Source organism: Prunus avium, chromosome 7 (assembly GCF_965620075.1).
Source record: "Prunus avium chromosome 7, drPruAviu1.hap1.1, whole genome shotgun sequence".
Lineage (NCBI taxonomy): Eukaryota > Viridiplantae > Streptophyta > Magnoliopsida > Rosales > Rosaceae > Prunus > Prunus avium.
The window spans coordinates 1,692,579-1,708,565 of record NC_142290.1 but is presented as its reverse complement, the minus strand read 5'-3'; positions in this window follow the sequence as shown (position 1 = coordinate 1,708,565).

The following is a 15,987-nucleotide window of genomic DNA, read 5'->3' as shown; positions in this document are numbered from 1 at the left end:
TATGTTTTTCTGTTTAGGACAAGGAACTAAAGACCAAGTACCTTGCATCTAACTCATGGTGAATCGAGCGGTCAAACTTTCTATATTTGGTCAACCGAGCCCGCGGGGCCCACGACCTCCAATTTTTTATTCGAAAGTTCCTATTGGTCCAACAAAGTCTACTAAACAAGCTCCGAAGGTTTGGTCTCAATCGAGCAATCGTAGATATCGCATAATAGGCGCAATATCTGTTTGATAGTCAAACAGTAACCAACTTCAAATCCAAGCAAACCGTCGTGCTCGGGATGATGGGGGGGAAACATTTTAGGACCAAAGTGAGCCATCAAACAGTGGCCCACAAGCCGCCACTCAGGGTGGGAGTCATGAAAAATTTCCGACTAAGGAAAATCTCCAAATCGCCGGTCAAGACCTATACCAACACAATCAGACTAACAAGAGGAGTAAGTTTTGTTCTCGAACCCTAGCCAAAAGTGGGTGAAGTGGCCTGAAAAAGAAACTTTGTAAGTCGTGTAGCGCGCCTGATAAAAAAAATGAATAAAGAAATTGTAATATTTAAGTTTAGTTTTTATTTTACAATGTTTTTATTATTTGAGTTTCTTCAATTACAATCAAAAAAATTGTAAAGAAATTTAGAACACTAAAAAAGGCATAAAAGAAAAAAACAAAATGCATGTTCTTAAAATAAAGTTCGTGAAATAATCTCATTGCACTAATACAAAAATCAAAATAGACAACAAGAATCCACCGTTGTCTAGAAGGTTTTTAAACCGTCGTGAAATTGACCGCCATCTTTTGATACATAAAACAACGAAGGCAAATAACTGACGTCGTTTTAAGACATACAACGTCATATCAAAAGACAAACCGACGTCTAATTACTATAAAAACAGCAAAAAAGGAAAACTTCGACACCTTAGACGACGGTTTTAGAAAAATAGAGACATCTAAAGGAGATTACAAGTCAAGAACTCCATACATGCCGACGTAAAAAACGTTAACTGTGTCTTTATTTGAAAACAAACCATCATTTATAAAGTCAAAACCGTCGTGGTTAAGCTATACTACGTCAACTAAACCGACATCTAAATTCTATAAAACCGCAAAAAAAAGGAAAACTTCGACAATCTTAGACGATGCTTATAGAAAAGAACAGACGTCTCAAGTAACATGTCAAGAACTACAACATAACTGACAGGACCTGCCCCGAATTCCTCAGAATCCGTGATGAACCCTGTGGTTTTTCCGACATCAAACAGATGCTGGGCCCACTTACTAACAATAAAGTAAAAGAGACTCGAGACTTTCTACCGAAATTTCGGCAGAGTCTCCCTGAAAAACGAACTTTTCCCAAAATTTCAACATGTCGAAACACAGTAATAATAGTCCAATTGGTAGCACACACAATGTAAAAGCACACAGTTTACCGAATAGGCCTTCGGCCTTAAATCCAACCCTACATGGGGGATAAAGTTCAACGGAAATTAAACAAATAGAAATGCCCTACAGAAGTTCAGGTCGCAAAAGTACAATTCTTGGCTTGGTTGCTCGGCTCATATCAAGCTACAGCCTGGGGCGCAAAATAGAAAATCGTGAGAGAATTAAAATAAAGTTTCCACATACTTACCCCACCGTTTGTAAAATGATGCCAAAGCATGCAATTCTAAAGACTCAGGCCAGAATCAATCATTAATCCAAACGGGTTTCAAACCCGTCATAAACCACAAACACATTTTAACCACAACCATTCAGTAAAACTGAAATATAATCAAGCATTTAATCTCACCTCGACTGGGCTTCAAGCCCAACGACATATTCAAAACCAAACTTAACAAAAGTAATACTTTAATTCGTGGCTGCACCTAGGTGAAACCCCAAGCTACCTACGTACCTCTTGGTTAGGGATCAAGCCACACATAGTTCTTATGACAAAAAGAATCACAATTAAATTTAGATTCATTCTCAACTTCAATTCCCACAAGGCATATAACTAAATATTTTTTAAAAAAAACTCCTTTCTTTCCATGACTCAACTCAAAACCATTTCCCTGTAGAAACTCACAAACCCTATACATAACTCCTTTAAAACTAAACATTTACTCTAAGACTCAAGCTACTTTTCCAAAATCATTTCTTTCCAACAACCATACCCTATCCAAGGCGTATGTTGAAAACAACACTGTCCAAACATCAAAACTATACGCACGCCTGTGTAGAGCACTCACCATGCACATGATCAAGAAACCCTAACCCGAAAACGAATCCACATATTTTCCCACATATATATATACACACACACACACCATCATCATGTACCAGGGGAAAACGATCCAACCGGGGGATTGTTTTACTAGACCACATGAAAGATTCCTCAATAACCATGTTGTTAAGGAACAAGCCGTCCAACCGGGGGACTACTGCTCTACAGCACACATGCCAGAAATCCAACGCCGTGTGTGGCCAATCTAAGTTCTACGTGCGTAGACTACATGTCAAGGCCTACGGCACACCCGACCCAAGGTGCTCAGATCTTTACCACGTGCCGTAAAGTGATACTAACTAAGGGAGTCCACACACCAGAAAAATTCAACGCCACATGTGGGTTACGTAACTAGGGAAGGTACATATCATAATGCACATCATGTACCAAGGAAAAACAATCCAACACGAGGATCGTTTGACTAGCCACAAGGTTTCAACTTTCTACCCTGCGTCTAAGGATGAACTGTCCAACCGGGGGACTACCGCTCTACAGTACACACGTCGGAAAATCCAACGCCACGTGTGGCCAAACCAAACCATGTCCTACTCACGCAAACTGTCCCGCCAAAGGTGCTCGAACCTTCACCACACGCCGGAAAATCCAACACCACGTGTGGTAAAGTAATAGTAATCAATATTCAAGTGAACCCACACGCCAGAAAATCCAACGCCATGTGTGGGTAAAGTAACCAGGGAAGGTACGTATGATGGTATATAAAAAATAATATACCCTCCCTTATTTCAATTTTTCTAAATTTTCAATATTCCAATGTAACCAAAGTATTTATTGAAAGTATAGAAAATAGACTCTCACAAGCATAAATTCCATAAAGACCCAAAATATTTTAGTCTCAATAATCAAAATAATCCAAAGTATATAAATATGCAAGACAATCCATAAAACACTTTCATAAACTAATATATATAATAAAAGATGATATTCTCGAAATCCAATTTCCAAATATTCAAAGGTACCCCAAACCCATATATATAATAATAGTAATGACAGTAATAATAATAATAATTAAAAAATAATAATACTAACAGTAGTACTCCCTGGAAATCCCATAATCATATCTTCCATAATTCAAAAGATTGTAGTATGGACAGCAAACTCTCAAAAGCATATACTCCAAACCCCACACATTCATAACCTCAAACCAATATAGTAAATACCAACTGATTCGGCTTCCACAATCATAATTGAATTCCAGATTCACACAGGAATTATCGTCATTCAACATCAAATCATGCATCACTTCACACCATCCCCAAAGCTTCATTTATATCAATATAAAGGCCAATAACCACAATTAAACAATATTATAATCTCAAAATTAAAGCACTATTAACATACCTTTCAAATGTTCAGAGTGTAATGCACACTAAATCAAAAGTCCAAACACTACCAAAACTCGTTATACGGCCTCAACCGCACATTTAAAATCAAACCCCAGTTCCCGAGACTTAACATGGACCCGCCATCTTAAAGAAGTCCTAAGGTTATTCTAGTACTTTCCAAAGGACGGGAGGGTCTCAAAAGACCCGTGGTCAACGGGGCCTGCGGGGCCCAAGACCTATGATTTTCAAACCCGAAATTTCCTAGAGTTCCAACAAGGTCTATTGAACATGTCCTGAAAGTTTGGTCTCGATCGAGCGGTCAGATTTAAACCAATCGCACCATCGGACAGCGATCTCTTCGCCTAACCATAGACTCAAAGTTTCTGAGTATCCAGGACTTCGATTCTCAATCCGCGAATTCCTACATGATCCTATAGGCACAAGGAACGACATATTTGAAGTTGGAACCAATCCAACGGTCCGAATCTATCGAACCGGATATCGCTTAATCGGCGTACATCCGTTCTACTGTCATACGATAACTAAATTCGAATCCGAGCATACCAACACGCTCAGGACGACATGGGGAACATTTTAGAACACAATGGGCCGCCACACCATGACCCATGCGCCGCCATACGCGCCTGCAGCGCGTGGGTGGCTTGAGAAAATTCCAAACCATGGCCTACAATACCTATGCCAATAAGTTCAGACTAACAAGGGAAACACTCTTTGTTCTTGGACCATGGCCAAAACGTGACCGGAGCTAGATGAAATCACGGCCAAACCGCTAGCCTAATATGGGTATATTGAATGATCAGTAAAACCTCAAAATCGATCTACAATACCCACATAAACGGATAGATCATGAAGAGTAGATGAAGTATCATACCTCACAGAAACGACATTGAAAACTTCAAAAATCAACCAAACTTCCAGTTACTCTAGTTTAATTTCCTTGGGTTTTTCAGCTGGGAAAATGGGTGGGGAAAATGGGTGGGTTAGATAGAGGATGTCAATACGAAACTTTTGCAACCAATTTCACCTGAATTAGACAATGGATGACGATGAAATCACCATCGGAAATATCCTGCTGCTCGAGGAGGAGAGAGAGAGAGAAGATTTATAGTTGTGCCATTGCACTTCCGTTGACCACAACTTCTTCGTTAAAACCGCCATAAATTAAATTAACCATAACACAGGGGTAGAATGACCGTCACTTATAACATCTTCCACGTCGTGAATTGCAAGAACCGACGTTCAATAGCCATATTAACGTCATAATATGTTAAAAGAACAAAGTTATTACCAATTTACGACGGTGGAGTCCTGCGACAACCGACATCTAATTGATTAAACAAAAACAAAAATAATGCGACTTGGACAACCTTAGACAACACTTTTTGGAAAACACTGACGTCTGAAGCAGTTAACATGGCACAATTTTAACATCCACCGTCGTAACATTCTATAACCAGGACCCGAAAATTTCGACACTGTCGTTCAAAATACCTTTCAAGGCGTGCAGTGGAAATAGACTGCCGTGGATAAATATTTGAACAACAGTTATTGGAAACTAACTGTCGTGGTTAATCTGTTCACTACGTTCGTAGTGTCCAATTGCTCGTCGTTGTTATTTAACTTACCACGTTGGTAAGAGTATAGAAATGGACGTGGTTGGCCTTTTACACGGCGCTTTTGAAACCCTCGTTGACGTGTGTATTCTCTGAGACGTCAATTGTTGTCGTTTAACTGGCATTCAGAAGAGCTCTCACGACAGGTAATGGAATTGAGTGGCCTTTATTGTGCGCTTTAGACGATGATAAGTATTTATCAGTAGTCGTAGTGTTGTCATAAAATTCGCCAATAGGAGCACTGTTCCGTCATGTTATTTGAAAATCTTATCATGACCCTCGTTGTTTGTAATATCTATTAGCTGTCATGTAATATGAATTTTAATTAATCAACGTGTTTGTTGTTTCAAATGGCAGTTTTTATTAATGTACGTTCTTTTGCATTGTTCATTCCACGTTGTTTGTTAAAATACGACGTTGGTTATGATGTAGACGTCAGTTTTTGCAATTTGTTAATTGGACCGTCGTATTTTACATCTTGAACCCAGAATTTTTAATACTGGATTGGTCGTGACCAAAGCCTGCATAATGAAAAAGTGATAAAAATAATGTCAAACATTGAAATTTATTGCAAAATTAATGTCATTCAGAGCCATTAATTAATGTCATACAATTAACTACATAACTAATGCTATACATTACAACAATCAATCAATCCATATATCTTCACACCCATCTCTAATATTTTCAATCCCAAACTCACCCACGAGGTCATCAAATGTGTCAACATTGGGTATCCCTCTAGTAAATGGCTCACACTCAACTCTAATATCACCTAGCACATCATCACCAATAACATCATTATATTCTCTATTAGACATTGATAACACTACCGACCAACCACGATGCATTGGGTCGTCAACAAAAAATACTTGTTTGACTTGAGAAGCCATAACAAATTGGTCATTCCTATGTCCAATTTTACTCAAATCTACAAGGGTAAATCCAAGTTCATCGACTACAAGGCCCGAAGTGTTATCTATCCAATCACACTTGAAGATTGGGATTCTAAACTTTTGGTAGTCAAGGCGTCCCAAATTTCTTGAATTACACCATAAAAACCCTATTGTAAAAACCCATATTGGAGACAATAAGGTTTTTATCCTTGGCACTAGCAACTTGCATAGTATGTGCAAGTAAATAAACTCCACTATTTTGGACAATTTGCACATCATCTTGTGCCTTAGTGTTAAATTTAACCACCATTAATAAGATAGCTCCTATATGATGGCACTGCCATGCTTGGACTAGCTGCTAGCCACCTCAAATTTTCTGATACGTCATTATTGTCTTCCCCATTAAGTTCACTTTGAACCTGCAAATTAATCATATATTAGTTCAATCTAACATAAAAAGAAGAAATTAAAAGTCCAATATGTTATTCAATAACATATACCTTAAAGCGTAGCCATTAAATGAAAGTGCTATTATGCTTATCTTGCAGCCACTTTGTTCTCTTTCTAAATTTTGGATAAGTGGTCTTGATGTGAATCATATGTTCCCTACATGATACGAAAAAATCAAGCATTACGGTCTCTTGTATATAAGATAAACATAAGGAATAACTTAAAATGGCTACTTAAAGAATAAAACTCATACTCGATATAAGGTAGGACTTCCTCTGTATTCTCCAAGACATATAGATGTGTCTAGTTCAACAGGTCCCGATCAACTAAGCTCATTGTGCAACCTGATAATGGCTTTGAAACTCCCATCTTCTAACTTGATGGCACTCCAACTGTACTAATATCAGATAAATGCTCGGTGCAAAACTCTACATCTTCTTCAGCTATATACTGCTCAACAATGCAACCTTTGGGACAAGTACGGTTCTAAACATACCCCTTTAACACTTTCATATATCTTTCGAACGGATACATCCATCTAAATTAAACTGGCCCACATAGAAGAACTTCTCTGACCAGATGTACTACTAGATGAACCATGATATCAAAGAATGAAGGGGGAAAGTATTTCTCAAGCAAACACAAAGTAACTACTACATCTTCTTCCAACTTATCTTGCTTAAAAATATCTACCGTCTTTGCACGTATAGCATTGAAAAAGAAGCACAATCGAGTTATTGCATACCTTGTAGGCTTCTCCAAAACATAACGAATTGCCACAGGGAGTAATTGTGGCATCAAGGTATGACAATCATGAGATTTAAGGCCAAGAAGTCTTGAATCTTGTAAATATACAAGATTTTTTATATTTGAAGAATAACCTTCAAGGACCTTCATACCAGAGAAAGAACTGCAAACCACTCTCTTCTCTGCTCTTGACAAATTCTAAGGCCCTGGAGGCAAGCAAGTACGTCTTTCTCCATACTCGAGTTGCAAATCAGTTTTGACCCACATGTTCAATAAATCTAACCGAGCACCAATCCCATCTTTATTTTTCCAGGGATCTCCAACAATGTACCAATGATACTGTCGCAAACATTCTCAATGTGCATGATATCTTGGACATGCCTCACAGGAAGGTATTTTCAATACTCGAGATCAAAGAATTTTGATTTCTTCTTCCAACAAACTTTGTCACCATCATTCTCACCAACACTTCCCTTTTTTCGAGCCCCATTTGTAATTGATACCTTCAACCATCTACAGCACTTCTTCTCCAGTTAATGGCTCGGGAGGCATGCCATATTCAGGTTTCCTATTAAAAGTTGCGCTGCCTCCGATATGGATGATATGTTGGTAACCATTCTATGCCCGATGTAACAAATTTTGAGGCCATTTTTCAACCTGTGACTAGGTCTATCATCACCGCATATTGGACAAGCTTTATATCATTTAACAACACAACCAGATAAGTTCTCATAGGTATGAAAATCATTAATTGTCCACAGTAATACACCTCTAAGTGTAAAGTATTCTCCTATGTGTGCATCATACACTCCACTAATCACATCCCACAAAGATTTTAAATCATCAATCAAAGGCTGACGTCTATATCATTTCCGGGTTGTTTAGGATAGGGTATCAATAAGGTCAACATCATGAACTTTCGTTTCATGCAAAGCCATAGTGGGAGGTTATATGTAACTAAGATAACTAGCCAACAATTGTATCTGCTTCTTAAAAAACTATGGGGATTGAATCCATTAGATGAGAGAGCCAATCTCCAGTTTCTTGGCTCTTTACCAAACTCGGGCCATTTATCATCAACAAGTTTCTAAGACGGGGAATCTGCTGGATGAGGCATATGACAGCCAATTGATTTTCTATCAGCATGCCAAGTCAAACTCTTAGTTTTCTTACATGATTGAAATATCCTTTTAAACCTTGGAATTCGCGAAAAATACCACACCACCTTCTCTGGCACACCTCTTTCAAGATTGAATCTTTGTCTTCCTTCCAACTTGAGATACCACAAGTAGGACAATTAGTTGAATCTTCATAATCCTTTCTATACAAGATGCAGTCATTAGGGCATGCATGGATTTTCTCATAACTCATCCCCAAAGCAGACAAAGTATTTTTTCCCTCGTACATAGAGGAAGGTATCGTATTTCCTTCTGGAAGCAAATTTCCTTGAAGTATCAATAATTCTGTAAAACATACATCACTCATCCTATGTTTTGATTTCAAATTATATAACTTCACCAAAGCCGAAAACTTTGTGTACTTACTACAACCAGGGTACAATGGTTGATCTCCATCTCCAATCACATTGGCAAACCCATAAGGATCAGATCCAATATCGCCTAAATCATTATCATCCATCCCTAATTCTTCAGAAACAACCTGCACCTACTTTGCTCATCTTCTTCCATATTTCTACTAGCATTAGTAGCCATTCGCAAGGTTCTTCGTGCCATGTCCAAATCTTATAGCTTTGGTCAATTCCATTAAAGTATAAATGGTCCCTTATAATTCCAACTCCAAACAATCGAATATTCCCACGTTTAACACATGGACAATGAATATGAGTTGTATTTCCAAGATTTTCTACCACAAAATTCAAAAATCCTTCCACCCCTAACTCATATGCCTTTGATCTTCTATCCACATACATCCATGACTTTTCCATCTCCCACACTATACAATCATATATATATATAATAAAGTGAAAAGACTAGCAATGACAGACGACGGTATTCACATAGCAGAGAATAATTTGAAAAAAACAAAACAAAACAAGTTTCAAACGATGGTATTTACAAAATGATCGTCGTGTTATAGTAATGCAGACAACGGTATCTCCAATTACCGTCATCTTTAGGCTACCCAAACCCAGAAATTTGTATTGCTTGTTAAAGAACAATGTTCTGGGTTTAGGTAGCATAAAGACGATGGTTATTGGAGATACCGTCGTCTTTAGGCGACCAAAACCCAGAAATTTTTATTGCTTTTTGAAGAACAATGTTCTAGGTTTAGGTAATCTAAAGACAACAGTTATTGGAGATACTGTCATCTTTAGACTACCTAAATCCAGAAATTTGTATTGCTTTTGAAGAACAATGTTCTGGTTTAGGTAGCCTAAAGACGACGGTTATTGGAGATACCGTCGTCTTTAGGCTACCAAAACCCAGAAAAAAATTTCATACAACGGAACTAACAGAAATACCGACCTATAACGACAATATAGACGACGATTTGGTCCATCGACCGTCGTCGTAGGTTACAAAAACCCAAAACATAAATATCCAATTCCCAATCATTTTCCAAGAACCCATGGCCAACCAAACATATATGAACCCATAACAGAGAGTCATTATGACAAGCATGCAAACACTAAATGGGTTTTTCATATTCCATTCCCGAGTCATAGCTCCCAAAACATATATTAAGAACCCATAGCTACCAAAACCAACGAAATCATTTATTGATTTAAGAAGACATAACGCAATATCATTAAATAAAGAGATTAGGGTTTGTACTTACAGGTAGACAGAGCTCAGAGAATATAACCAATGCTTTGAGAGGGAGAGCACAATCTAATATGACGGAGGATGGAGAGCGAAAACTTTAAGATTAGAATTTGAGTTGAAGACAGAGAGCGAAATGTTTTAGGATTAAAGGGAATTTTTAAAGTTTTAGATCGCGAAGGACCGTGTTTTTTAAAGATGTAGGAAAGTACAAATAAAACGTCGTTTAATATAGATATAAGACGACGGTTTTTTAATTATGGCGACGTTGTAAATCTTTACTACGTCGATATGTTAAATAAAACGCCGTAGTAAATACTTTTCACAGCGCTCCGTAATAAACCGACGTCTTAAATATTAAATAATTAGGTGGGCTTTGGTTTTTCTAGGATTCAAATGCGTGTTACCAAGGGCGTAATTGACCAACAACAGTCGAGAGAAAACCAATGTCGTTTCAATATACCCTAAATCCTAAGCCCTAAGCCCTAAACCCTAAATTTTACAACAATTAAAAAAATATACAAGTATGAGAAAAATAAACCGAAAATTGCTACGGACTCCTTAGGACAATGCCTTCTATATTAGCAGGCTAAAATTAGGATTTCATATATTTGTATTTATGGCCACCAATGGATCACATAAACCTTAGGGTTATGTTACGAAAGTATAAGTACTATTGTGCTTTGTCTATAAACAATTTTGATTTTTGTTATCATTTGTAATATTTATAACTAAAATTACATTTTTCAAAGCTTTGGGGGAAAGACAATCTCTCAATGAGTGCATAGTAGTTGTCGGTTTATTTTTTGAATTTTTTTTTAAATTTCTAACGTCGGAGATGAAAAATAGTGACGTCTAATTAAAATTTAAAAAGCAGAAAAACGCAAATGTCAGAGAATTTATCATTTCATCTTGCTGTTGTTCAACAGCATCAGCATCAAGCTTGGGATTTTCTTCCTCCAAAACAAGGGGTCTCACATGCGTGGCACCCGAGCAGCTTGCTTTGTCAAACATAGAATTTTTGGGGCTTTGCTCTCGAGGCAGTAAAGGAATTGAGGTAATTGGAGTTTTGAGCATGCTGGGATCAAAATTGGAAATTAGTTGACTAAAATGTTTCAACATATATTCCCTCTCTGCTTTGACTGCCTCCAAAACACTTTCCTTTGTCCTAGTCTCCATCCTCAAGCTCTCTTCTCTGACTGCCTCCATAACACTTTCCTTCAATTTGTCAGCAAACTTTATTTTGTGTTGTCTCGGCAAATCAAAGAATTGACTTGGGGAAACCCCAGCTCCAATACCTTTGACTCTCCCACCATGCTCGGGGGTTCCCAAAGCCAAAGCCAAAACATCAGAGTGCCCTCGGAGACTTGTTTTTTAATTCATCCTAAAGGTGAGAGAGAGAGAGAGAGAGAGAGAGAGAGAGAGAGAGAGAGAGAATGTTAGTGAGTGAATAGACTGTAAAATGGATAAAATAAAATGACTAACTGAAAAATATAAACCGTGGTGGCATTTCAGTGAAGATGACAGTTTCTTGATAAACCTGACGTCGTATATAATTTCAAACGGCGGTGAATTAAAACCGTTGTTGTGTAAAAATTATAACGCCGGCATGAGAAAAAACCATTGTATAATTCAAATGAACAATTAAAAAAAAGGTCACAGAAAATCAGCATTCTTTACCAGAAATAAAGTTAAAAACAATTGCAGAGAAAGAGAGAGAGAGAGAGAGAGAGAGAGAGAGAGAGAGTGTGTGTGTGTGTGTGTGTGCATGAGTAAATGAAGATAAAATAAAACGACCCTAAATCAAAAATCTAAACCTTCGTGGTATTTATTGAAGACGACAAGCTCTTTAAAAAACTGACGTAGTATGATTATTCAAACGGCGGTAAACAAATACCATCGTTGTGTACGAATTCTAACGTCGGTGGGAGAAAATACCATCGTGTAATTCAAAAGTTGTGTGTGTGAGTAAATGAAAGTTGTAAAACAGAAAAATAAAAACGACCCTAAAGTAGAAACTTAAACTATCGTCGTATTTCAATGAAGACGACGGATTCTAGAAAAAATTGACGTAGTATGTCTTTTCAAACAACGGTAAACAATTACCGTCATTGTGTATGAATTCTAATGTCGGTGAACGAAAAAATCGTCGTATAATTCAAATGCAGAGATTAAAAAAAACATAACAAAAATAAGCATTCTTTACCAGAAATAGAGTAAAAATCAATTGCAGAGAGAGAGAGAGAGAGAGAGAGAGAGAGAGAGTGTGTGTGTGTGTGTGTGTCAATGAAGATAGTTGTAAAACTTTTAAAATAAAACGACTAACTCAAAAATATAAATCGCCATGGTAATTTAATCCAGACATCGATTTCCTGAAAAAACCAACGTCCTATATTATTTGAAACGGCATTAAATAAATACCGTCATGTGTGTCGTTTCTAACGACGTTTAGAAAAGCAAAAGACGTCTAAATGAAATTAAAATTCTCTGCAACCTTTGGATCAGGGATGTTTCCCTGTTTATCTTCTCTGGCCTTCCTCCATAACAGAGAACGATCAATTTCTTCACCAGGTATGATTTCTTCTAATTGGTCCTCCAAACCAACATACCGTTTTCGAGACAACCTATGATTGTACTCGCATTTTTCCCTTCTTTGTGACTGCTCAAAATGCACAGCCTCAAATTCTGGGGATAACCTTGAAGCTACAAAGGCATCCCATTGTGATTTCTCTATGAATTTATATAGCTTATGGGGTTCTTTTAACTAGTCCTTGTCATTTGCGAATGGAAGGATAAACTACCTCGTTAAGGTAGACTTGAAATCCTTCCATTTTTTGGCAACAGAAGATAGCACCATCTTCTTGCCCCCTTGCCCAACAACATAAGCCATTTCAATAGCTTCCCAAATCTGCTCCTTTATATCCTTGGGCAATTGAGTCCATTTCTTATCCACAACAGGGACTCTAATGCGAGCCAAAAAACCAATGTAAGATTGCATCTCAACAGCAGCCTTGCCATATGGTTTGCCCCTTTTATTGTACTCAACTACGAGTTTAATCTTCTGGATTTTCCTCTTCACAACACAGCTCATTGTGTTGATACCGCGAGTCAATTTTGGCTCCTCATCAAATGTTGTTGAGCTAGGGTCTTTCTCGGAAGTTGAAGTAAATCTCATCTTCTTCGAGGGTTTGCTTTGAACTGCTTTGTCTTCATTCATTTGAGCCTTTGAAACTGCAAGGTCCTTGCTTTGACCTTTTGATACTTGAGCCTCCTTACTTTGAGATTTAGAAACCATGTTTAGAGAGGAATAAAACCTGCAAGTGAAAAAAACGATGGTTAAGTTAAAGAACGACGTAATATTAGATTGAAGATGTCGGTAGAAAAACACAACCGTCGTGCTATTTCTTTTAGCACAACCGTTGTAAACCATCGTCGTGGTGTTGTGTAGATACAGCTGCACCAAAATGGATTCAGTTGAATGGACACGTAGTTAGTTAGAGAACAACTGAAGTTGATTACATTGTCGCTTTAGAAGCTACAATAAAATCTGTTTGGATAAAAGGGTTCATTACCGAACTAAATGTGGTTCTAACCATAATGTCACAAGTACCTTTACTGTGTGATGACAATGGGGCGATAGCTCAAGCCAAGGAACCTAGGTCTCATCAGAGATCCAAACACATAGAAAAATGTTACCATTAGATGGGGCATCTGCAAACAACGTAACAAATCCACGCACTAAGCCTATGTCACAGTCACAACTGGATAGACATACAGAGATAATGGGTATGAGATACATGGCTATGTGGCTCTAGTGCAAGTGGGAGATTGTTAGAAATGTGCCCTAAGAGCCAATACATTTGATGTGATCTCCTTAGAATACATTTCGTATATGATATATAAAGGGCAAATTTATTTTGTTATCTTTTACATCGTGTAAAGAAACAAATGTCCAAGGTATGCTAAATAAGAGATAAAGTAATCTAAAGAAGATTAGATTCATGAGACCTTTAATCTCTAATTGTAGTATCCCAAAATGTTCCTAATCATAGGTTATCAAATGGGCATTGATAAACCGTCAAGATTAGCGCATATTATGTATGCTCAATTGGGAGGATGGTTAGTCTCAAACCATTTGTGTAGTTGACACTAATACAAGTATGTGGGTGCTCATTAGTAAATGAGTACACTGAACGCGATCAACCGTAGTTCTCCTATGGAGTATTTATCTATATGTCAAACGAGAACTCATAGTTGCAATAATGCAAATTAGTCCTTAGACCTGAGGCATCATGGTTGTCCTGTGATGCGTTATTGATCTTTGATAGCTCTTAAAGGCAAGCCGTAAAAGATTTGTCTTAAGTGTTGTTGGGATCTCTTAATTCATCATAGGGGCATGTGAATGTACAATAAGGAATCTCTACTTTCGATAAAGAAGGAGAATGTTTCAAGATGTGATTCAGTAAATCTTTGGCCAAAGTATTTTGAGCTTGATTTAGAAAGTTGTTCTTAATCATGTTCTTTTGAATCACATGAGGTTATAAATCATATTAGGGGTTTGACATAATCAATCCGTACCCTAATAATATGATTTGAAACATTGTATAAGAGAAGGACTGTATTGCATTGCAATTCCAACTGAATAGGTTCTTCATCTATTCTGGTTAGCTTGGGTAGCCTTGATATATTGCTAGATGTCACTCTTGGCTTGTGGAAGTCCTAGGATTGATTGTGATCGATCCAAATAAAGGAAGAATTAAAAAGGGGTTTTAATTCCAGTTGGTTAGAAAGAGTTCTAATATTTTCCCACTGCCTTGCTAATTAGAACCTAATGGATCGCACACCTTAAATGGTTAACTTTGAGTAATACAAATGAGAATGAGGAAATCAATTTGATTGATTTGATGTGGATGATTTACTATGTGTAAAAACGTATTTGGGCTTCGGTAATAATTAAGGAAAGTCCAAATGGTTGGGTATCAAGCCCAAGGGCTTAAGACACCTAAATATTATTGTTTAAGTGTCATAAGGCCCAAGTTTGGAAGCCCAATGGGGTTTGGCCGAAAATGCTTAAGTGAATGTGTATGGGAATTGTTTCCATAAGCTCATTAAAAAAAAACACAATCCAACATCAACCAAATGGGTTTGGGAGATCAAAGAGAGAAAAAGAGAGTTTTCAAGAGTGAAACACTTTCATCTTTCAAAATGGTTTAGATTGAAACCAATCTTGAGAATCTTGCACTAGCATCCAAGTATTCTCAAGATACTTCTTCTCATCTCAAGGTTCCATTGGTGTGGAGACTTAGAGGCCATATACTTTTGTGGCTCACATGGAGGAGAAAGATCAAGGAGCAAAGATCAAAGATCAAAGAGGAGATCAACAAAGAGGAAATCATCAAGAGAAGACCAAACACAAATTGGTTCATATAATTGCTTCAAGGGTAATTAGATCTTATATTTTCTCTTGAATTTTCATTTATGAAAAACATATCAATGTTCATGGCTTAAGATACTTGGAAGAAGTTTTGTTTTTGAATTTAAACAACCACCTTAGACTTCCGCTGCGATTAATTTGATTAAATGCATGTTTAATATTCAAATGAACTTTGGAAAAATGTTTTGAAATTTCCTACAATTGGTATCAGAGCCATAGGTCATGAACTTGATATGTTTTTGGGGTTTAGAGATGCATATATGGGTTGTAAATTCATTTAAAAGTATAATAGTTATACTTGATTTATTTTGATTTGATTGAATAAAAATCAAATGGAGTGAAATGGGTTGTTTGGGATTTTGAATTTCCGGATTTGTGTTTTGATGATTGATGTTCTCTTTGTGTTCATATATGTATATGAATATTAGAGCATAGTTGCATTA